Here is a 26534-nt window from a genome sequence, read left to right as displayed (position 1 = left end):
CTCTATTCAAAAACAAGTAGGAGGGAAGATATTTCAGGTAGCCACATTCATTGCAGACGTTGGAAGACGAATAAACGGGGATGAACGGGATTGTGTGTGTGTGTGTGTGTGTGTGTGTGTGTGTGTGTGTGTGTGCGTGTGTCTGTGTGTGTCTACTAACTTCAGTCGCACTGCAGCCAAATCTGATATACCGGAATACAACCATATCAATCACAACAACAGGGAAAGATATCGTGAATTTTTACACACGACTCTAAAAGTGCACGCAGCAGAACTCTCCCTCCGTTCATTGTCATCGCTAATTCGAGTTCAATCCAACTGCGTTCAAACTCTCTCAGGCAAGCAAGACACTGTCGCTAGACGGAATTGAATACGGTGTCTCTTAACAAATTCAAAAAATTGTGTTACACTTGTAAATGAATGTGCACATCCTCGAATCATAAGGACGGCAATCTGGGGTCCCTAATTATTGTGCGAGATCAATTCCATCTCACTTATCGCATGCATGCGTTCACTGGGGGAAACACTTGCTCCCTTGCGCCTAACACGATCTATTAGTTAAAGGCCGGATCGTAACTTAATCAGAACGGGCCACGAATCACTTTAATGAAATCATTGCGGCGCAGTTGCTATAGACATTTACCACTTTCCCCCGTCCCGGCCAAGTGCGTGGCGCGGCGGTACAAAAACATCTGCGCCTGAAGGCTTCTTTTTTGTATGTGTTGTTACGACTCTCTCCCTCACTCCTCCTCCTCCTTCTCCTCCTCCTCCTCGTCTCTTTCGTCTCTCTCACCTTCTCTCCCTCCCTCTCTCATTCTCTCATCCTCCATCTCCCTCTCTCCCTCCTTCCTCTCAATTTCTCTTTTTATTTATCACAGTGTCTTACTTAAGTTGGGTCCGTTCAGCATTTGATACTTCAGCTTCTTCGTTGAGGTGATGTATAACAGACCATCCGCCTTCACACTTGTAAGACGGGCGACTTCGATTAATTTATTATCACCCGACAGTCGCCAGAATGCATATTATGCCGAATACTGTTTTTTTTTTCCTTCTAAAAAGCGACTGAATGCTACGATCAATAGGCTAAACAATGCAGTATGCAACAGACACCTTTTCTTTTCTTTTTTCTAATTCAATATCAACTGGCGTAGATAAGGTATATAAAGTCCTTTGAGCTTCCCGGACCGGTAGATAACAAACACATGCAAACACACACAAACAAAATTAATTCACACACGCACTAAAACACACACACACACACACACACACACACACACACACACACACACACACACACAAAATAATACATTGCGTACAAATAATAGGCCGAATACACAATTGCACTAATTGCTTAAAAGGCGACTTGAAAAATCTCACATAACCTGATTTTGCAGGATATGCGAACACAAAGGAAAGAAAATTTCCCTGTATGATTTCTTGTCTAATGGTTTACAATCAACTACAAATTCTGACTGTGCACGGACAGATCTTTCCAGGGAGGATGAAACTAAACGGGGATAACTAGGTCAGGCTAGAGAGACATGAGCCTACAGCAGCGGCTGAACCAGACGATCTCTCGCCGTCAAGATGGCGCGCAAAGTTCCGCGCGCGTCTTCACGTCACAACAACTCGCCATGGATCCCGTCTGTTTCGTATAAAAATAGCAAGATAGCCATAATCACCATGTCGGTCACGTAAAACCGCCTTCCATTACTAGTACCATACCATGAATATGCCCAGTCTAGCCGTGGACAGCTTAAAGAAGACTCTGAACAACTAGTCGAGCTGCTCAATTCCGCAGAAACATTTCGAGAATTGTCTCGGAGTTTGAAAGTCTTCCCTGCTGCCTGATGGCAATTTCGGCGCAGAAAAAGAGGCAATGCATCTGACTGTATAAGAAGCAGTAGTTCTTAACTTTCTCCAAGCATTTTTCAACAACAAACAACATTCATCTTCAGTTTCAAGACGAACTGTCTACACGGGATGGGGAGGGGTCGCCTTTAATGGGATAATTTTCCAAAGTTTAGATTCAAATTAGTATTTTCACACAAACTTAGAGTCATCTGAAACCATGCATTCCAACTACGACGCAGCGGGTCTTCATTCTAATTAGAAATATTTTGATACATTTGCGTCGGTAATTTTCATGAAAAGAAAATGACAAACATCATTTCTAAAATCACTTTATTATCATTGTCAGACGTATTGTCATTTTGTTCATCGTTATTATCATAAACAGTGTTAATGTTTCGTTGATCATTATCATTGCAAAATAGTAGGGAGAACTCGTACTAGAAGTAGTAGTGGGTATACGGTACAGCCAAATTCTCATAATAATTTATATTACCATAGACGCGATAGCGACCAATCATGATTACGTACCAATAAACGCTATTCTCCTCATCACTTAGCATTACATTACTACGTGAATGTCAACGAGATCATGGGTGGAGTTTACCTTGAAACATTTCACAATAATAGAATAGAATGGTATATTCCCTTCCTCCCTATTCTCTGGCACACTATCATTGCATGCGTAAAGCACAGACAGAGCCCTGCAGCTTGGTGAAGAATATGGGATTGTATAACAGTAAATTTTCCCTTTCGTGGCTTCTTTGGTGCACGTGCGGTCGACGAAAATGTATACATATGTGAGCACAATTTATCACTATTCACTCTGGAATCTGAGACTGTCGAAAGCAATGAGAGAGAGAGAGGGGGGGGGGTAGAGAGAGCGAGAATAAGAAAGAAAGAATACAACCATCTTGAGACTGTGAAAAGAAGCTCATGTTGGGCTGACAACGCCACGTACTACGTATATATTATTATCTAAATGACAAGAAGTGCTTTGAGTATACGCTATACCCCTTTCGCTACGCACATTACGAGCGTGTATCCGCGGATCGCATGACCGTATATTAGGACATACGGGCAAGGAGGAGGAAAAAATATCATTTATTTATGTATTTAGACGTCTAACTTCGCGACATGTATCTCCTAGGGTAGCGTCATTTGGCATTGTTTAGACATATCGGCGTAAACGAAGTGCTGGGCTTACGACAGATGAGTTTGGCTCATTGGCAGACGGTAGGAAGACATCAATGCCCGACGACTCTGCGGTCGAATTAATGGGAGACAGGCAAATCTTTTACGCGGGAAAATATGAGGAGGGTGACGATAGGGAGAAGACGAATATTATCACAAGAGCATGTAACTTTAAACAGAGGGTGGAAAACGACAACCTCGCCAAAGCTATCCCAATCAAATATGCATGAAACCTGCACTGGAAACCACATTCTCCTTCACGTCTTTTTCCCCATCCTCATCCTGGCCTAATTCATACTAGGTCGTCATGGCAACGATGCGCCTGTATATGCGACCTGACTAATGAATTTTGTACATGTATTTGCCCGTTTACTTTGTTATTGCCTTTTACTTGGCAACTGATATATGAAAATTGAATGAAAATCTAAACCTGCGTATTCAAAGCAGCCTTCAAACTGGTGTAAAACGCAATTCAGACATTACACTTCCACGAAAACAAGATAGGAAGCTATGTAAACATGGCTACAATCAAGAAAGAAAAAATGCAATGTATATTTGCCTCACCCCCCCCCCCCCCCGAAATGTACATAATCTACAAATAAGTTATCGTTCGACAAATAAACTCTGAACCCCTATGTACAAATAATATGTGAAAAATATACGCATAAAAAAACGTACTTAATGATATTTTGTGTGGCTGTTTGTCGCCTGAATACACATGATTACCTATTTGATATTTGATCGTAAAGCTGAGCCAAATATTAGCTCACGGTCTTTTCTTCGTTCAACAGCGGCAACGATACTTTGAAGCAGTGCATGCGGGGAAAAAATTACATCTACAAAAGTATTATTCATGACAGGTATTCAATATGCTTCGCGACAATGGTGTGTTGGACGGGAAAGCCGACCGCTGGCTGACTTGCAGCTATTTTGTTGGGTAGTATAATGGTCCCTTTTTTCCGCTAGTTGAGCTGCAACAGAGAATCTTGGCAACGACAAGTGCGGCAGAGTATACCCCCTTTCAAATCACAACTCGCCTGACATCGAGATTGTATTCATTGCAACTGTTTACTTTTGAGAGCATAAAGCATTCTTTCACACACACACACACACACACATACACACAAACGCTTGTACATCGCATAGAAAGGAGGAAGGAGGGAAAGATGCCTATGTCACAATGAACAGTGTCTCGTCTCGTCTAAATGTCTATTATTTTTATAGCTCATAGTATGATGGTCCGGGTACAAAGATCACATCTTTATATGCGGTGGTGAGCGCACTTATTGCAACACAGTAAATCTCATGGCGGCTGAATTTTGGGAAATAAAATCAAGCTCAGAAGTGATAAGAGCGAAGGGATTCGGAGATAAACATCTTTCTCATTGATCTGGTAAAACCAAAAACTGAGCAATACATGGTCGATTTCACGGGATCGGCCTTACAATCTATCTCACAATTATTATCCTGATTACATGAGCTCAGTATGCACATTACACACGTCACAATCATAACACCGTAAATTACGCAGAACGCGCATGAATCAAGTACTAATCATTCGTAGAGGATCATTTACGTGCCTAATAGTTCGTGTCGCTGCTAGTATAAGCCCTACGTGATCGGGAGCTGAGAAGAGAGATATTATTCCACAAGCCACTGACTCTAACGAGGGGTCTACGACGGTACTCAGCATCACACATCTTCATTTATCCTATCGGCTGCTTCAGAGTCGACGTCGATGGTACGGGTAAAGGGTGAAGAGGTGACGAGATCGTTCAACACGGGAAGGGGGGGGGGGGAGTAGGTGTTAGTGGATTGTTTTACCTCACATGTTTTAGTCACTTCATAGTGTGATGTCATTTTGAAAGTGGTATGTTCTCAAGCGCGACACGTTGAGGTGTTCCTGCGCCCAATTTATTGCATGCTTGCGAACTTGGCGTCGACTGGAGCGTCGCCAACTCTGCATTCAGAAACACCCCATGGTTTGTTTCGCAACGATTAACATAATCGGACTAACGACACTGCAACAAGGTAGAAGCCGACCAAACGTATGTAATCCTAAGTGATGCCAAAAATAGAGACAACGCTGGGGTAGAGACTACATGCACAGAGATGAGGTGTTAAAAAAAAAATATGATGATGATAAGGTGTGGTAAAATACGAAAAAAAAAATAAACGTTAAGGTTTGTGAGATAAGGCGGTAGAGAGGGCTGAAGGTGAAACAAGCAGCAGTTACCGCTGTGAGCGTTCCTTCACCTGGAAAATTTCCCGAGTTTCAGAGGAGTCGAAAATCGAATTACATCTTATTTTCCTAAACGCTTTACAGTGCTTTACCTGACGTAATAGACTCACACTAGGGCTCCCCATCTGCACCGCTGCTCGGGCGCGAACAAGAGATGCAGTTCGCAAGCGGGGGATATACTCCTCGCCCAAATATTAACCTGGTGCACGTGGTGAATTGATTCAATCGCGTAAAGGCAGTCAGTCTACCCCCAAACCAATTTCTATAATATGCTACAACGAACTCTCTCTCTCGGATTTAGAGGTCAATGGTACGAGAAATATGATTCGTTTTCATCAGGTGCGTTGTTCAATCAATAACCCAAAACAAACAACGGAATGACTCCGGCACATTTCGCAGCAGAGGCATTAAAACGAATGAATTTGAACCACTGGTATAAAGATTGGAATATTTAGTTATACTATATCTCTCTGCACCGAGCTTCCACTGTAGATAGAAGCGGCTGATTCGGATTGAGCAAGTTCCGTCTGTTACGTCGATGACAATCGGGTAATAATTTACATTAAGTTTTACGATCAATCGCAACCCATTTCACCTATGGCTCCCCGATGACATATCGAAAGAGAGCAACATTTCCCTAGCGTAACTTAGCGGATGTGATAGGAACTATCTTGAGTTATTATCACTTGTTGAATTTCATAGATCTACATTGCACACGTCAGCACTAGACATGCTCGAATTCGTGGTCTCTTGGTCTGGTTACACTCCATCTATGCTACTAGAGTATAGAGGTGGTGGAAGGGTTACAGCTCGTTATTCCGAAGGTTCGTTATTCCGAAGGCTCTTTAGTCCGAAGATTCGTTATTCCGAATTTCATTTTCGGATTAACGAATCTTCGGAATAACGAACCTTCGGAATAACGCCACAAATGTTCGGATTAACGAACCCTTTTTCATTTTCGGATTAACGAACCTCTAGGTATAGAGAATTTGTGTGTTTCGGATTAACGAACCTTCGGAACAGCGAACCTTCGGAATAACGAACAGCACCCGGTGGGAGAGACGGTTGAGGGGAGGAGGAGGAGGGGGAGGAAGAGGGGGAGGGGGAAGAGGAGGAGGAGGAAGAAGAAGAGTTGGAGGAAAAGACGAATAAGAAGGAGGACAAAGAAAAGGAGGGGAGAAAATAATTATGTTGTGTCATATAGGCGGACAAAAGATGACAAAACTGAGACGTAATGCTCTACACTAAAAACTTTTTCGAGTTCTCCACCCCGACTGTTTTGGACATTAAGATTGTCCATCAGATGACATCTAATTTATTTCGTTTTCATCCATGGCCAGAATTCGCAGAACTCTCTGCCCTAGGGACAAGAAACTGAAGCTGGCGTCTCCTTATGGTTTTAGTTGATCCATCGCGGCATCACATTCCAGACCTTTGATATAACGTGCCAATCACTGCGCGAGTTTCATATCATGATTATCAATAGCGAGCTTTAGATCGCGACGCGAACGCTAAGATGACGCTTATGAGGACGAAGATGGTGTTGTGCATATGCGCGTGACAGCTGTTTCCATTGCTCAACCCAGGAGATTGCGCCGTCTAATAGCGTTCGTGTCGCAGATCCAAGCCTCGCTGGTGTCAGATATGTGAAACCGAAGGTTGGTAGCCCTGTTGTGTTATACAGTGCTCTAAGCTTTATTGCACTCAGTTACTCTCACACATACAGCAAGCATTGTATTTAAAACGAGTAACGCTTGCTGAGCATGCGCAGTGCTATCTTGCTCTGCAGTTCGAGCTAGAGGTCGGGCAGCCACGTATAAGTACACTTTTTCGTCATCCCCTTTTAGGATGGATGTTGCGGCTCAAGAATTGACTACAACAAGCTGGGAGCATCATCAAGGAGAAACATCGCAATAGCACGAATGATCGATACCATTCCATCCTTCATCTCCTGGCGAGGATAGACCCTTACGAGGGGACCGCGCTGTTTGTACTCAAGGTGGATCACCAAGGCCTGACCATAAATCACATCGTGCTCTCTAAGAGGGCGCCAAAAAGGTCACGCATCGTTGTCCTTACAAATCGCTCTACTTCCATTTTTGCGTCAATGGACATGGTTTTCTCGTGCATGGTCAATATGGTCAACCATTTGCAACTCTTCGATAAGGTTTCTTGAGTTCCGATAAAAATCATCCGTTGTGCGTCAACAAGTTTCCCTAAAGCTTAAAGGGAAGGAGAGAAAAAAAAAAACCCTAACACTTTTACAACTCGTAGAAATACTGACAAACTCATGATGGGTGTGAGTTCAAACGTATACACACACGTCATTGCTCCGCTCACGAAGTCTGCGCAGAAAGTGCAATTGCATGGCACTGGCTCCACAAAAATTCAACAAGAATAATTCAATCAATAAGGTTACGTTGCATTCGAAATGACTTAAATGTCAGTTTAACACGTTACAATTCTGATGCCGTGGCACGGAAAGGATCCTTAACACAACCGAGCGAAAACACACCCCAGGCATCGATGAGTGATTCGGGATGGGGGGGGGGGGGGTGAGGATGTGAAAAAAATAAAAAGAATTGCTCTTCCACCCGAGTAATCAAGACAGCGGATTATCCTGAACGTTTTACACCCTGTTAAATAAATGAGAAATTCGGGCGAGAAATTAGGCATGGAAATTCACCTCTGAACGAGCAATTCATGCAAGTGCATGTAGCGTGTGACACACACTCGCTGCGAAACACTGCAGCATGTAACACACAATCAGACATTATGAATCCTACGTGCAGTCAACGATAAACCTTCGGGAACCGAAGAGAGCCATGAAAAAAAAAAGAAGCAGAACAGAAAAAAAAAGACATCACATAAAACGTTATAGGAGAGCGCTACCACTCAATCAACTAGATATTGTGCATTACTTGTCAGCCAAGGGTGTAATTAGATCAATTAATCGATTGAGTCTGTACATGACGAGCGCATGTGTGGTGAACGGACGGTACATGGGACGCGAGCATGGTAAATTGCAGGGTTGATTAAATGAAGGTGCCGGAATAGCCTACTGATCGGGGGAAGATATAAAAACATTCATGGACACGCCAGCAGGTCGCACCATAAACGAAACACGCGCGATGTATGTGGAATTACTCATCCGCCCGATTTGAGACTAAAATCAACACCTCCTATTGTCTCTCCTGCAGATTCCTTACCTGTGTTTCTCAAGCAAGGACAAAATGAAACCAGACGATTTATGGTTTAAGGGGCATCACTGCTCAAATGGCGCCAAAGTAATGTTGACAGGCGTATGATATGCCGCAAAACTACAAGGGGGGGGGGAGAGAAACGTGATCATTACGTACATGAGACAGCAATGCGCTGACACACGAGTACTGTAACATCTGATACATCATAAATACACATACACACAAAGACACACATACACATAGGATGAAGCACATAAAAAAAAAAAACGATTTTGTACACCCTATCCCAAATAACATACACACATACATATCCACACGCACACACAAAATGAGTTGGTCAGCGTTGCTCTCTTAAACCATCTCAAAACCGCCATCTGAAAAATACCATTTCGATTGTCTACCACTTTCCTACGAAAGTTCATAAGTTTGTCTCAACGAGAGAGCGATGAGCAGCCAACGGCGTGCAGATTAGTAAACATGTCTAAAAACATGTGTAGAACTTGTAGATTTTTTTTTTCAAAAAAGCTCCTCAATACCTCTTCAGTCTCAGCTTGCAGACAACAGGAATTTTTTTTCATCAACTTTCTTTTTTTTTTCCTTCTCCACAATACTAAGACCATTCTAAAATTGATTCAAGAGACTACACTGATCACTCATAGACAGAGATAAAGAACGAGAGAGAGAAAGGGGGATCTAAATATCCTTATTTTGCAGCTGTCAGGGTGCCCGTGTTTGGTCATTTTCTCATAACGTTAAGTTGATCATCTCTCACCATCTTCCCAAACAAATCAAGTCTATCGTAGAAGTCGAATATTTACAGCCGTCGAGTTTGCTTCACCTCCCCCCCCCCTCCTTGTTCTTCACGTTCCTTGGCTTGGCAAGAACAGTAGAGATGATATTCTTCCACATCTGGCCCTATATAAGTTCAAGGATGGGAAAAAGGCAAATTCGATTCAGAATTAGATTATTTCTCTTAATTAAATCAATCAGCCCACCGCAACTCTTGCCGCATCGTAAGCTCCATTTTCGTTCTCAGGACCGACGAGTTGCAAATCGATTCTAATAGAACAGAGAGGGAAAGAGAAAGATAGAGTGTGTGTGTGTGTGTGTGTGTGTGTGAGAGAGAGAGAGAAAGAGGGAAGTAATAAAAGAGAAATATGAAATTGTTTGGGATGTCAAAACTCTTGGGAAACACATGTAAAAACAATCTAGTCGGCAAAAACGATACTGATGTGCGTGTGGCTCTTTTTTTTTCTTATTCCAATTTAACAGAATCACAAAATAGCACTTTAGTTTCTTACGAACCTGATGACTTAAACAGTGATTGACATTTTTAACCGGCATGGAAAGGGAAAAGACACACCAGGGAACAGTGTGAAATTTGTGTTGAAGGAGGAACACAACTAAAAATCATTCCACCGACGTCCTTAGGTAACTTCTTTTATCATTGCCGCATCCTGGCGGGCGTGTTATTGTCCAGAATATAGCCGAGTATTCACTCCCAACGTGACGACTGAAATATTAAATACATCTAATGGGCTCCAAATCAATCTGCGTCCACAGCTAAGAAGGTCGCCGTTCACCATTGGAGTGCAGGTCACGCTGCTAGAAGCGACACCCACACCCGACAGGGCTGAAATGGTATGCTACGTCACGGACGCTCTATAACGAAGGGGGGGGGGGGGGGGAGATACAAAAGCACTAAAATGCTTCGTCGCGCGATGTTCTTAGCCGATACTTACGAGTTAAATACCATCCAACTTTTGGGTACACATGTACACAGTAAGTCAGTGCTTCTCCCTTTAATACCAACCATGAAATGTAGGCTAATCTCATTAAAAACATATTTGGTGTTGGGTTCCGCGATACAATTTTCCGGAGTTCCAATTTCGTCTGGAACCACCATCACATTATTCTAGTTGATACTCGAAATGATTATCAAAGCTTCTTGTCTGCGCCATTTGAAATGGTAGGTGGAATTCTGATAGGCGTGAGCTATTGGTCCCTCAGCTCCGATGGCTTCCATAAAGTGAATTCTCCCAAAATATACATCGTTACAAGCAGAATTCTTGACCCGCATTGAAAAAAAAAAAATCACATAAACACACACACACACACACACACACAAAGACACCATCCCATACACACAGTCAGACATAACACACACACACACACCCACACACACACACACACACGGGGGATGAATCAATGCCGAGGAACTCCTAATTCTTGGCGAGTAATTTCGGGATTATGACCCCAATGTGGCACTATTGCGTCTGGAGTGGAGAGACAAAGATCGCGAATGGTTTTCAGCCCACCATTCCCATGTTTCAATGCGACTTCGTGCTTGAGCATAACAAACAGCTGATAACTTACTATGGGGGGGGGGGGTATGACGCTTAAAGGGGAGGTCTCGCCAACATACATGTGATCCATTGAATGCTGCGAGATTCATTTAAGTGAAATTACCAATCAAACTGTGAAGAAAACATGACAATCCGTTTTAAAAGAAATCAGTTTATAAATTTCGGTTTATTCCCTGTGGCGCACTCGCTCGTAGGACACTCATCAAGAATTCGTGGCGTCACCGGAGTAAAACGATCGAAAAAAAAAAACAAACAAAAAAACAACCTGATATACAACTATATAGGGAAGTCTACAAAATTCAAGTTTCTGAAAATTCGATAGAATACTTGATCTGGCTTCTCGCGAAGCTTGGGAGAATATATTTTGCACTTACATGTCTCCACAACAGGTAAAGGAAATATGGAGAATTTTCATTAAAAATGCAGACTTTGTGACATTCCTTTCGTATTTTCTGCGTCATTTTATATGCGATATCAGTACACAGCAAATCAAGATGTATCGTGCAAACAATCATTATATTGATATCTGAGTGCACATGGACTGACTGTGGTGGAGACAAACAAGGTTCATGGCTTGGTGCTCATGGCGCTCTACGTCACAATGTAAGTCACTCATCACGTGTAGCATAGGACGACCGGAAACAGATCGAATATCTCTTTCTGGGACACAAACAAAGAACGAGTTCAGCCCCGCACATCTACCTTAATTGGTTCTCCCATTGGGTAATGATTCCATCTCGAAATCATGGAATATCATGCTCGAAAACTCGCTGTCTTTGTAAGAGGAAAACAGCATTTTTTCTCCTACCGCTAAAGATATTGTAATGATATGCGTCTTCGTCAACTGAAACGCAACAGCAACTCCTCCGAGGTATCTATCTCGGCGAATTGCTAGCTTCCAGATACTGGCGTCTTTGGCAAACCTCCCAGTGCACGACCCGCGCGATTTCGGGGGCGGTCCTCGACGTGTGCAGTGCACACACGAAGATCAATCCCTGATTTCCCGTAAGGATTGAAAACGATACCATGCCGGGATTTTTTTTTTTTTTTTTGTCGGGTACATACACTTGAGCTTAGCGCCTTTCCGAGCACATAGGTACTTGGGTCTAGGCGCTGGGAGACAGGGGAAAGAGCTACAGCGCGAGTAAACAAGGGTAGCTTGTTTCGCGGGAGGGTGTTCGCCGTAATTAGGCTGCCCGCATGTGGCTGGTGCTTTTTTTTTTTTTTTTGAAATGCACACACGTGCGTAACTATAACTGCAATTTGAAGTTGGTGCAAAGAACAAACAGGTTGCTGGCTGCCACACCTGGCGGTGTGTTAGTGACGCCGTGCCGTGGCAACTCATCTTCAATTTGCAAGCCTGAATTCGCGACGTGCGCTTCACTGCAAAGAGCTGCAACAAGTAACGTGATAAAATTGATACGAATATAAATTCCAAAACGACCACTCACAAACACACAAACAATGTAACACAAACAGACACAGACACACACAAACACAAAACACAAAACACAAAACACATGGCCTCCTTACACGACGTTTGCCGGAAACACACAAAATCGAACACATACACTGTGACGCCATGGCGTAAATACTGTAGCCTCTTTCTGCGAAGAAACCAGCGGGCTCTCCTCGTCATAGCAATGCGTCAAACAGCACTAACACAGCATCTGCCTCTAACACACAGACGACACCTCTCCAGAAGAAGTCACAACTTCTTACTCCTAGAAGTCCCGGAAAACAACTCAATTCATAGATAACAAACACGAGAAACTAATTTTCTTTGCGACACGCACATGAAAAGACAGAATGAGACGAGGTTAAGACGTCTAGAGCTACAAAACTATAAGTAGGACGCCGAGAAAATGGTCACACAGCAGACAGAACTCCGCGTTACTGGTAGAATTCTAGAAGCGTCGATTCACTCTTTTCTTTATTGACAAATTCGAGATAGTTATACCTTCCTGTTTTCCTTTGTAACAATGTTACGGAATCTTTACGAATACCAATCTGCCAATGAGTCTTCATGTTCCCGTAATAATCGATGTCACGTCTGAGTGCACACACATAAATTCCTTGGTTACTTGGTTTGGCGCCGCCCACTCTCTCAGCAAATCAGTTCTAACATTCAATGCCATTCGTATCTCCATAGCCTGATAGCAATAATCAACAACCATCGTCAACTGCCAATCACACTAGCTCTACACACTAGCTTTTACTGCGCGAAAACTCATTATGTCTGACACAATCGAGAGCTCAAACTGGAATCCTAGAAACAATTGCTATTACCCTGGCTATCAGATAAGATAAGTAGCAGCCAGACCGAGGACTTCTGGTAGTGACTGGCGGGACTCATCTCGCGGCGATTACTCGCTCCGCTCTGTTACACTACCCTTTTTGCTCAATCTTTGTAAATTTGAGAAAAAATTGAACGATCCTTGCAACAGTTGCATTTTTTTTAATCCCAAGGGCCGCGATTGCTGGAAGTTCGCAATGATTTTTGGTTTTATATATATATATATATATATATATATATATATATATATATACATATATACCTACTTAAATGTAATGTACACATTTTATTCGACATCACTCTCCCTGCCTGCTGAAATGTTGCCTACATTTCCTCCAATAATACTCTTTTACGGTTGTAGCAATCGACAATTTAAATACAATGAGAGCAACGGGTGGGAAGAAGGGGGTATAGTATTCAGTCAGCGGTTATAATATAATGAAGAGTGCAATCAACGCCATTTTCCTTGGGAACATCATTTGTGGGGGAGCGTTTGAAGGACAAACCAGTTACCGGTCATTGACGGGGTCAAGGGTAAAATTCCCATAAAATTATCATTATAATTATTATTTGATAACGAGCATCGATTACTGTAGGATCTAGGAACAGCTATCAGACATGCCTGCAGTGATTTTCTAGCATTACACACAAGACACACACAACGCACATGCACACGCACAAAAATACACACACAAATTATACACATGCACACACATACACGAATGCACACTAACACACACACACACCATTCGCGAGGATATTTTGTTCTATGTCACCTCAAACATGCTTCCACCATATTGTTTTGATTCTTCGATTTAAACATGGTACATTCAGCGGATGCATGTCTGCTTTGAAAGGAATAACGTCCTTTGACATCATTTTCGGAAAGAGGGGAAGGCACTTCAAAATAAAATAGAAATTTGCTCTGAACAGGAAGGGAAAATAGAAGCAGATCACAGCCTGGTGTCAAATATTTTCTCGCAATTTCTCTTTTTCATCGTGCGCGTTTGAGTCTCACATCCACTTCGTCACGGCTAGCCATCGCAGCACGTCCCGAAAGCGTCTCGTCTTCGTCTACCCCGCCGAGGAGGATGGTGGTAGAATTATCCCGAACATAATCAGATAATGAATGAAATGTGAATTACGAATGACTGCGGCTGGATACCCTTAGAGGGGAAGGAAAATCTCGGATTTGTCAAAGTCCCCCAAAAATGGCAAAGCAAAAAGGGGGTGGGGTGGGGCAGCGGTCGGGGGGAGGTTGGCTGAACTTCAACGTTCGTGGGTTCTAGTGTTGCAATCACTTCTTTTTACGGCCGAGGAAAGTGTAACGCCCTGGACCCGGAAAAAAAAAGAGTAAGGGAAAAAAAAGTAGAGTCAATATGGGAACGCATCGAGGAGGATAAGGAGGAGAATTCACGTGCAAATTTGGCCTCGAGTCTGATTTGGTGAGGAGAAAACAAACGAGGGACCATGGTTAGGCATGTTGCCCTACGGCTTGTCATCGGCAGAGAAGGAGACGACGAGAAGGTGAGAAAGAGAGGGAGAAACATAGTCACATACGGGGAGAGAGAGGTATATGGAGAGAAGGAGATTCCGGACAAGGGGGAAGGGGTGATGGGTGAGACTTCGCATTTTATATGAATTAATATAACCCACATGATCTTCAAAAGTCTTTCCTGTCATCGCGATGGGATTCCCGAGTGCTTATTTCAAATCCATTGGATTATTTTTGGGGGCATTTTCGTGTTCGGCAAAGTCTTAGGGGATTAGGTCGGCCCGAGTTCGCTGCGGGACATAACTTGTGATTCTTCATTCCTCTAAAATGTATTCACAACCACATGAACACATTCACCGGGACGCACACACACATTTGGAAATAGAGATCAGTAAAAATGTATAACATGTATGCATCATAATCAGTGTGTGGTTGCGTGTATGTGTGTGTGTGTGTGTGTGTGTGCACGTGCTTGCGTGCATGTGTACATAAGTGTGCATTTGTGTTAATGTGAGCATTGTAGATCATTTTTACAGCAACTGCTTTAGAGAGTGAATAGGAAATACACATTCACCAGCAGCAACGCGGCGCTTCACCATCACACGCACTTTTGAAGATGAGGGGATAGTGACTCTCCAAACGGCTCACTACTTCAGAGGGGAAAAATAGACCCTCTTCCGAGCTTTCCCCGCGGTTTCTCAAGATGTTTCACCGTTATCCCTGAGAGCGTGAGCAAACACAGGTAGTCGTGCGAGTCCTCTGTCCCAATCCTTATCGTCAGCGCAAAATGGGTTCCCCATGCACGTCTACCGCCCAAGAAAAGTCCCAAGCACGCACTCAGCGCGCTTCGGGTCAATTGGCCCACACACAGTAAGTACCACGCAACATCTTTCCCCCGAAAAGCTCAACAAGTTGGTTCACATCTTGAGTAGATGTACGAGGGTGCACGTCGTCAAGTGCATTTGGCAGGTAATCATGACATCACAAAATGAAACGGCCCGAGGGGTAATAAGCTCCGAGATGATCAGAATATTTTTTTTTCGACGATAATAAATGAGTAGACTGTAATGGTCTCTCAGAGCAAAGGGGTGAATTAAGTGAGGCAAGTATTCGTCAACGACAAATCTCGCACAAGTCGTTAATATTAGAGTATAATTCCTCCTACTTCTGTGTCATGATACAATAATTGCATTCTATATTCAAGCCAGAAGTGCTTTTCTCCAGCCTAGATAATTGTCAGTTAACGACAAAATTTGTGGGTTTTCTTTGCGAGGAGACGTGCTTGATTTTTTTTTTCTTTGTTTATTACACGAAAAATACACACACGCACCGAAAAACAAGGAAATGCAGACGAGATGGCTGAAATAGATATTGCAGAGGGAAACAGAAACAGAGAAATGAATCGGAAACAAAAAGAGGTGATAAAAGCAGCATGAGCTACAGTTTCCTGTTTTCCCCTGCGCAAAGTTGAAGAAGAAAACAATATTCTATTACAGACGTTTGCATCACGGAGAGAGAAAAAACAAAGGGGATGGGCGTTGTTGTGAAAGATTTTCTGTTGACAAAGATTCGCGCCAATTTTAGATGGAATATAATCCCTTCAAACTATTTGCTGCTTTGCTCCGGTATGCCACCCGGCAGAGCAGAGGAGCGATAGCCCGGGATAAACTTTGTAATCAATCTGCTTTATTACCGTCTTGAATATTCACTCCCTCGCCTCATCACATATCGTGTGCAGGGCATGCCGGTAACCATGGCGACGCAGAGATAATGGACGTCACGATACAATCCTATAGCCGTATCTAGTATGGCCTTAATGCCGTCCATTTACATAATTCATTGTCAAATAGCTTCTTCAAACACTTTCTACCCCAACGGCAATGGCGGTCATGGGATGGGGGGAAAACCTTGGCGAGTGACATTTTCGTTTCACTGTCGAGCACCGCTGATGGTCGAGGGTTGAGTTCGAATAAACATACTGGGATTTATACCAGTGTAATAAATCTGTGGGGTGCGTGGAGTGGCGTAAGTGAGACCACTTTGGAAGGAAGCAGATAATCACGTTCGCAAGCATCTTGCATTTTTCAAGCTATGTTTGCTCCCGTGTAATAAAAAAAGGAGAAAAGAGGAAAGGGAGAAGCGCAAGAAATACATGCTGACGTGTTGAGAGAGCTAAGTAGATAAATGGGTTTAGAAAGTACGAAAGGGAGAAAGAAAAAAGAGACTGAGTGCAGTAAGGAGTAAGCAGTCTCAATACACGCCCTGATCTTCAAACACATTTGGCAATTAGAGTGAAATGCGCTTACTTAGTAGATCGAAGTGTCACAATGATAAGAAACGGCAACCTTTCCATTCCCACAGGAGGCCATAGTCAACATCTTGTTGCAATTTACATTTGAAGCACTCCAACAGGAAAAAAAATAACGACACAAACAAACTCATTACTTTGAATGGACATCTTAATGTCATGTAACGAGAATTCTACATTGGGTTTGCACCCGTCATGATTGCGTTTGTTTAGCGCGTTGCTGGAGCGGAGAAACTTCTACTTCCTGATGCCTTGCGTCGCATATCGCTGCGATGCGATAGCAGAAGTAATATCCGGATTTGCCAGGGAGTACAACAGCAAAACTACCAACCCGTGAGAAATGAAGGCGAGTTTCAACGCATGTATCCATGTCTTTCACGGCAGGATAATCATCTTAGGTATTTTTTGAAGAAAACTTGAAGAAAACGAAAGAGCAAAGAACCTCCACTTTTTTTGTGAACGTCATCGTCACGCTGCGAGATCGATTAAAACAGATCGACTTGACTTGAGTTAGCAAACACAAAGAGAGCACCTCGTGACAGAGATAATGTCCAAAAGTGCAACAGCTGCAGAAGTCCTAGGTAGACATTCATGTCCACAGACTCGTGAACATCGATAAGGAAGTGTTGGCAAGGTGCGACCTTTAACAACCATCGTCTTGCCCTCACTCGGTTAACAAGATCAATACTTATCCCAAGTTGTCCGACTGCATTATGCCAAGGTTTGCTAAAGAAACGTGGACTCAAGGTCTCGAGTAATGCAACTTTATCTTCTGAAAAGAAAGAGCAGGATGAAATGAAGAAAAAGAAAAACATCACCAAAGGCAACATCACAAAATCGTTCATAGGCTATTCAAATGCGCGAACACACACACGTATATAGATAGCCAGCCAGACAGACTCACATACATACGTAAATAGCCACTTCGGGAAAACACTGTGTAGTCCCTACATGTTACTAAGTTTGCATGAAGCAAGAAGTGCTGTATTAATGTATGCGTATATCGCATCATTTTATGCATATATATATATATATATATATATATATATATATATATATATATATGTATATATAGGTCTCTACCAAACAGACAAAGGGCGGGAGATGAATGATAGTCGCGAAGATACATGAATAATTCACATCTTAATCTTGGCTGATATTAGCTTTCAAGGCCTCGCATGGAAATCGCTCCATGCCTAGAAGGTTAAGTGGGCGCTGCTTGAATATCTGTAATACTACCTACGTGCGCATGTAGGAGGAATATTGCGAAAAAAATCAGGAGCATATAGAATTGAAAAGAAAAAAATACAACAAACAACAATTCTGTACCTCTCGAAAAAGCACATCAGTAAGTGTTTTCCCTGGGCAAATGTATATTTGAGCGGGCAATCATAATTCGGGCAGCTTGTTGTGATATCTTTCTTAAACGATGTTTGGTAAAAATGTTCAAATCCTTTTAAGACTTTAATACGGTTGCATCGGCTAGAACCCACAATAGAAATACACTCAAAAGAAAACAAGACTAACAGAAAACAGAACAGAACTAAGACACTCTTGTAATAATTCCAAATATTTGGAGGAAAAAAAAAGAATGTTGCGATGCACTTCATAGTCGTATAGTTATAAGTCAGTTAGACGGTAATCACAATCTGTTTACCATTGGGATAATGCAGTGATTAAAAAATGTTCGTGTTATCACCTTTGAAAATAATGTACAGTTCAGTTGTAGCACTAAACATCCTACCATATCAAAATGTCGTCATAAAGCCACAAACATAAAGAGATATTGCGAATTTTCTCCCTAAACCATAACTGTAGACAAATCATTCTAGAAACGGTTTTAATAAACTATTGTTCACATTTTGCACATTTTACAATACTTAACATTGATTACACTGATTTACATTCTTACACTGGTTATTTTCATCCCTAACTCATATCCTGGAACTATTTTGTCGCCAAACTATATGCTCGATTCCCGACGTCAACATTCACAGCTACACTCAACTAATTACTCTTTCCAAATCGATGACACCTACTTCAGAACAATGTGAGAAATTATTCTGTAAATTCCTTCATACGATATTCAAACCCGTCGGAGACACATACTATTCTCCCTTTGAATATTTCATAGATCACACTTGTTTTTAGTATTTATCCCTTTTGAGCTTTGGGTTTGAAAGATTAGCGCGATATGGAAGGAACAAAGAAGAAAAAAAAACTCTGAAATATCATATGAGGCTACATAATTTATCATCAACCATCAAGATCAAACTTGTCGAGTGGGCATTGGGCCATCCGCGTCTTGATGTGAGGAACTGAAACCCTAGAATCCAGGAGCGGAGAGTCCCATTCGTCTACAGGGACGGGTTCGCTTCCACGACTGGATGATCACCGGATACGTGTGATACCGTACGCCTCATCCGCTTGGCGCGAAAAACGGCCAGGAGGACGATAAATCTTGCTCGCTTTGTCCTTGCAACGAACCCCTTTTCATCATTTTTACTTTCTTCTGCATCTTCTTCTTCTCCTTTTTTTTTTTCTTTTTTTGAGGGGGTATTTTTTCAAATCATACAGCTCTCAAGACATTTGTCTGAGGACAATATGATTCCTGCCATATGCGACATGAGATATACAGACAAGTTACAACATGCGCGCACCGCTGTTCAACCGCACACACACACACACGCACACACACACACACACACACACACATACACACACATACTCATGATCTCACTACCAAAGGATAATGATTATTATCTTCATGGACTGCTGTCCACAGTGTCCTATGACGTATGGCTTCGAACTGGAAAGTGACCATAATAATTCTAGAACAGTGTGTTCCGTGAAGTTCTTCAGGTTCTATGGACGCATACACACAGACGCAAACATACACACATACATGAATGAGACATAAAGCCCCCGGCATGATTTTGAAGTCTCTATAATTCTCCCCAGAATATTTCAATCAATTGAAAAAGAAAACAACAACGAAAAGCAGGTACGGTCAATCGGCATTCCTCGAATAAAGGTCTTGCGTCATTGTTTGTTTTTAGTTTTGAACAGTGTCTTTGCATTCACTCTCCATAGATATCAGTCACAAAGAACAACCCTACAATGGCCGACACTCCTTCGGTACCGCCACCCACCTTTTAACTAAAGGAATGTCGTCTTTCCGCACACTCACACGGCTCGACGGACGCATGACAAATTAGACTTTGAGGTATCCACACAGGCTGAATAATTCAATTACTTTCACCATTGCTCCTCACCTTCAATTTATAAAATGTTGTCGGAGATAACCCGATTAACATTTTGTTTCAGCTGGGATGCAATTAAAGGGGAGAAATCGTCGCTTAAAGACGCACCATCGCATGACTGCGCTCAGCTGCGGCAAAACCCGTGAACCATCAAAACGTTGTCTTTATTATGCGTGCTAGTTACTCTCCGGGTTACCGAGTGTTATGATATGATTTCATGCGGCAAACAGCGAACAAATGGACCATTTATGGCAGAAAAGAAAATGGTTCATATTAAAATAAAAACAAAGCATTGCCCAAACCCTTAAAGTATCGATGAGGATGTCTTTCCGTGACACAACCGGTAAGGGATCAAAACGTCTAATTGTCTGCGTACGTCATGGATGTCATGATGTCTCTACTTTGACCTTAATTTAGACCATAGACTTTTACAAATTTCTTGTTTGTTGTTAAGAAATGACACTAAGTTCTTTGAACGAGTTTGATGAATATCTGTACGACGACATTTTATTTTCTCAGTTATCGTTTACACGGATTGACGCAAACATGGACAATATCAGCAGCTATACACGGGGCAATCCTTGGAAAAAAAAAATCTGTGAAGTACAGAAGTCAGGAAACTCATCCACTGAAAGAAGCTCATCCGCTAAGAGGGATTAAACCTTTTATCAGAATCAACCCAAACTATTTGAAATCTCCACTAATCGCCTTAAAAACGAGCTAAACATTGAATTGAATCGACTATTGGGGGAAATGGACGTTTGACATTTTTCCACTTTTCAGGAAGTTCACCGGAAGCGTCATTGACTGCGCTTGCGTAAGAGTCGGACATGCCGAAACGCGCGCAATACGGCAGAGCTGGAGACCTTGGACACAGTGCACTCACCGGCCACTTCCGGAACACTATGACCATCGACATTTTGACAGGGCTGGACAAGCAAGCAAGCATGACAGCCTCCTAAGAATCCTGACAAACTACGGACAGCTATATCTTTTACATGCACTCGAGCCCGAACGACATAGACAAGTGCTCACTGGCCATGGCATTACAATACGGTGTACCAAACCAAAGTCTTTCACGTTGTGAAGAAGGCAGTCAGAAGAAGAGAACTGTAAGGCATTGATTTTCTAGTCGCATTTTCGTCTCAGATGTGACAATTCCAACCAGTTTCCTTCCTCTTACATGTGATACTTTCTATCTGAAATGCACACCCCTGCGCGGACTTGTGGAGGCTTTACAGCTGACCTTTCGTCCTAACACGTCGACTGATTGCTCGAGAAAAAAAAAGCCTGAAACGGGACGGAATATTTTTGTCAGAAAACGACTCCATAAGACAAGTAACCGATGTGGTGATCAATACGAGTTAGATGTCGCAAGAATCGACAAATCGGACGGCATCGTCAACAATGCGAAAAGAGAGTTGCCCGATTTCCCTTCTCTCCCTCTCCCTTTCTCTCTCGATACCCCTTTCTCTTTCTTTCTGTTTCTCTTCGTATATAGTCGTCTCTCCGCAATCTCGTTCTACGTAGACAAAAATCCTCACCACTATCCTCTCTCTGCGAAGAAGATATGTCTATTTGGCCTCATAAAAGTCAATAACAGAAACTGGAGCAAGCTGGTAGAGTCCGTTTCGGCTTAACAAGAGGCAAGCGGTTCTAAACTGGGTATCACGCATTGCAGTCTGGAGGACACGTACCTGATATTCATATTCTACCCCTTACAAAAACAGAAAATCTTTTTAGAAATAGTATTCTATTGATGATGCACTTTTCTGTATGCCTTTTTAGTGTATTCAAATACAAAAAAAAGTAGAGTACAAAAATCAAAGGCAGTAGTAAACAATAACAGCGGTAATACATGACTTGAATGGAGCTTACAGCTTGAAAGTAAAAATCATGCGATAAACATACATACATTATAGCAACTGGCTCTCCCATTTTTCGTGGCCCATATGTTTCTGCCAACGTCACGTGTAGTAGTGACGGCACGAAAGGAAAAGAATAACTATAGTATCCACCTGTAATTCAACTGGACAGTGTTTTGGAAACAGTCGTCAGTAGTGCTTCATAGTCAGTAGTGCTTCATATTACATTCATTGGAAGGGCGTGAGTCAAGTGCTACGGAGTCACTTGCAGCAGGGGTTCCTCCCGTTACCCTCCGGGTTGGTGCGGAGCAGAGGAGGTCAACGTCGTTGAGCTTCCAGGTTTTTCCCACCACCTGTTTTTTTCGCGTGATAAATTTGCAGTCTTCAAATTCCGAATGACTTCAATCAGTTCATCCGCGGGGCAGGACTTGACGCGGCAAACTGCCACAGTCAAAAGAAAGTCATTTCAGTATTATTACGTTGGATTCTTTGCTTGTTTGCTTTCCTTTTATAGGAGGATTTTACACAGCCCGAGATCAAGTATGGATAAACATATTCTACAAGCACATTGGACATTTAGCTGTGTTTAGCACTCTGAAGTCTAAAACTCGTGAGCGCATGCGTGAACTCATGACCTCGCGCGGTCCCCAGCTGATAGCAGCTTCAATCATGCTGAAAAGTGTCGCCACTTTATGATACACTGCGTGTCACCTGAAATAATGATGTCTGTAGTACATGTAGTTCTTGGTGTTCAAATAAACGTACTAATACCGACCCCATATGTGATCGTGACCTTCGACCTTACCACACTGGCTCTTGAGGATTGGTGCCGAGGGAGTGCTCGCAACTCTCTAAAATGTGTCTTTATTAGTTGACACTAAAGTGTGAAGTTGTCTACCTTTTCGTACTTCGAGTAAAGTACTGTATTGTATGCCTTTTTTTTTTCCTTACGGAGCCCTTGGACCGCCAAGCTTTTCTCGTATATTATTACTGTATGTTTATGGTCGTCGCCTTCCTCTCTCTCTCTCCCATTCTTTCTCTCGGTCTATCTCAAATGCGTTGCTATGAAAACAACGCTCTTTCTTTCCATCGTGGACGGTGGTTTAGCGACGCCGCCTGTTCCCTTTTTTTCCTTGCCCTTCGCCTCACCGATACAACCACAAAGCAACAACTCTGTAACAGACAGACTACCCATGACCTATACCAACCCTCTCCTCCGTCTACTCCTTCGGTCTCCCGCATCATTATTTCATCCTCCGGATGAACATTCATGAATATTTGGAAATGCGTATTCGCGAGAAAGAAAAAGAAATATGTATCCCTTCGACTCATTTGTAAAAGGATATTAACTTTGGCATTCCCCAGTATTATGTTCTACTGCGACAAACATGCGATGTAAATTCATGATATGGCATTCCGCCGAGGGGAGAATTTGCTTTTCATGACATTTTACGATACTATTGCCATAATTTGACATATTGCTTGGTTGTACTTGTAAATCACTGCTGCCAATATTGAATAGAATTGCACGAAAGTATGCCGCGTATTGTCTTTACGGGATTTTCTTAGCTTTTGTTTTTATTTGCTTTCTTTTTAAATTTCTGGCATAAGTCTAACTTTGTTTTTCACAAGCGTGCGTGTGTAAAACTATAAAGATCATTTGTTTTCTATGTATTCGTCGAAGTGAATCGGTGCTAGACACACACATACACACTCGCGCGCACACACACACACACACACACTCACACACACGGGCGCGCACAAGTCTGCACACGCGCACGCTCACAAAGGAAAGAGAGAGAATCACTCTGATTATCGCAACACTGAAGAATACAATTCGCAAATAATTCCATAATATATATGCAGTGCACTTGTGCCTCGTTGAACCCTTCGTGCTGGCCACTAAATCACCCAACATGGACGACCCGGCTCCCGTTTCGTACAGCATGCCCGCTGTGTGAATATATGCATGATTCTCATCGCCCCAAAACGTTTTACCCTTGTCGCATTTTATAATCATAATCTGACATACTGCCGTCACTGCCCTCCTCAGCACTGTAGACATCATGGACAGGGAGATGGTCTAGCAGCTTCTTTGGACTTCACGTGAACAGTGTGTGCGTGTCTTTCACGACAATTCGGTCTCGGACAGACAGAAAGATGATAGGTAGACAGAAGGATAGATAGATAGATAGATAGATAGATAAATAGATAGATAGATAGATATAGGATAGATGTATCCATACTGACACGTACATATAAGCATTAACTTATTTAGTTAGACAGGCAGATAGATGAATAGACAGCTATACATACATACATACAGACAGGGAGACAGACAGACATACGCAAATATTTGAATTGACAGACACACACCTACAGACTGACAGAAATACAGATAGACAGACAGACGACTAAAAAGACAAATATATATATATATATATATATATATATATATATATGTATATAATTATAAAGATAATGCAGACAATGAATGATGTTATTTAGAGATATCAGCAGCGAGAGAGAGAGAGAGAGAGAGAGAGAGAGAGAGAGAGAGAGGAAGATAATAGAGACGGGTACGAAAATTACATCTTCGACTTTGTGCAGGTTGCCAGCAATTTTTTGCGCGATATCCTCAGAAAGTCAGTAAAACGTAAGACTACAGAGAGAAGAAAATGACATCTTTATAAGCCTGTTTGCTGGCAACCTGCACATATGCGTTGATCCGAGACCAGTGGAGGGTGATTTATACAGAAACCAAGTTAACCAAGTACTTAGAATTACAGTATGCTGTGTGTGACTTCCATGTTGTCTTCCTAATAAGATGAAAATTCGGGAGAGTTTTTATTTTTTTTCTTATGCAGCCATTTACAAGATATTGAAAGTGACAAAGGATTTTTTTCTGTGAATACCAATAACAATTTGAAGTGGATGAAGAAAGGTTAATGAAATGAACGGGGGACCAGTGGTATACCATAATTTTAAGTCGATCCTAAATTTTAAGATCGACTTAGTTTCTTTGTGAAACACACCCAGAAGTGATAAAAACGCACAGTTAAGGGACGACCGATTTAGAACGCGTTTGAGAGAAATTTTCTGAAGAGAGCGCTTCGTCCATTACAGACTCCATGCTTACGATATATGTTAAGAGTATGTGAGTGAGTGAGTGAGTGAGTGAGTGAGTGAGTGAGTGAGCGTTTGAATGAGTGATGTAGAGACGATAGTCGGCGATTTTAGCCTTTTTATTTCATCCCTCGAATAAGCGCCGAAAAGAAAGTGATAGATAGTACTAACGAAAGGGCGGGTCGTCGTGGGAATAGAAACCAACCCGGTTAGGATTTCGGGAGTTCGAGGGGGGATGGATGGCGGGGGAGGTGCAACTCTTACCCCTCTCCAGGGAGATACCCCGTCCTATTGTCTCTGAGCATGCATCGATGAAAATGAATCTGATTCCGTGGCGACGCTTATACCTGCCCACTCGGAATCAAATTTGCCCTGGCAAATTGAAGGCAATTTTCCTTCTGAAACAGGCCCGGCGTCCCACCGGAGGAGCCGAGAAATTTCCGACGGGAATCGACAGGAGATAGGCGCGAGGTATTTTATGCAAAGGGAACATCAAGAAAGATATATCTGATAATCGGCTGATTCCCGAGCGGAGAAGGACTACTTGAAGAAAAGTATTGACCTGAAAGAGGCGTGGACGGTCGAGCAATGTGAAGGTCACGAATATCCCCGCGAAAATTGGTCTCTCGATCACATCTTATTTTGCGTCCTTTTTTTAAAACAAAATTGTTCTGATAAAGAGTCCAGAATCACCACGCTGCATTTCTAATCAGAAACGACTAGTTTAAGCCATCTATCATCCGACTGGTCTTACACAAACCCGAGATGAAGCGAACTTCGCCCACCCTTTAAAGGAAATCAGAAGAAGAAGAAAAAGGGGACATCAACGCGTCATCCATCTTTCTCAACTTCTTATCGAGCGGCAAGTCCAGCTTGTCCAGCTTTCCTTTCGATTTTTAGAAATCGAAATGATAAATGGCACATTTTTGTGAACTGGGGCGCGGGCGCCTAAATGAAAGAAAGAGATTCCATTTAATCTTGGTGATAAAAAAATGCAGCAAAAATCTTTTTCTTCTTTTCCTCCTCCCCCATTTATATACATATATATATATATATATATATATATATATATATATATATATATATATATATATATATATATATACATACATATGTTCTTTTGTTTGGCAGCTTGGCAGCTTTCATGAATTTGACCCAAAACCAATCTACTTCATTTGTTCATCAAAATCTTCACGAGACCAAGCCTATATATATTTTTCTAGCGCTGCAGTTCTAGGACTCAAAATAACTCTATCATGTTTTTCCTCCCCCTCTCTCGCTCTCTCTCTCACTCTCTCTCTCTTTCTTTCTCTTTGTCTCTTGCG

General features: G+C 42.3%; 1 protein-coding gene across 1 annotated transcript in view; it reads right to left on the bottom strand.

The window, feature by feature from the left end:
• LOC140238272 (atrial natriuretic peptide receptor 1-like) overlaps window positions 1-26534 on the bottom strand; it is a 100963-nt gene that overhangs the window by 59959 nt on the left and 14470 nt on the right. The gene's annotated exons all lie outside the window — the stretch shown is intronic.

This window comes from Diadema setosum, chromosome 14 (genome assembly GCF_964275005.1).
Source record: "Diadema setosum chromosome 14, eeDiaSeto1, whole genome shotgun sequence".
Lineage (NCBI taxonomy): Eukaryota > Metazoa > Echinodermata > Echinoidea > Diadematoida > Diadematidae > Diadema > Diadema setosum.
The sequence above is the reverse complement of the archived record's forward strand: the minus strand, read 5'-3'. Positions and strand labels throughout refer to the sequence as shown.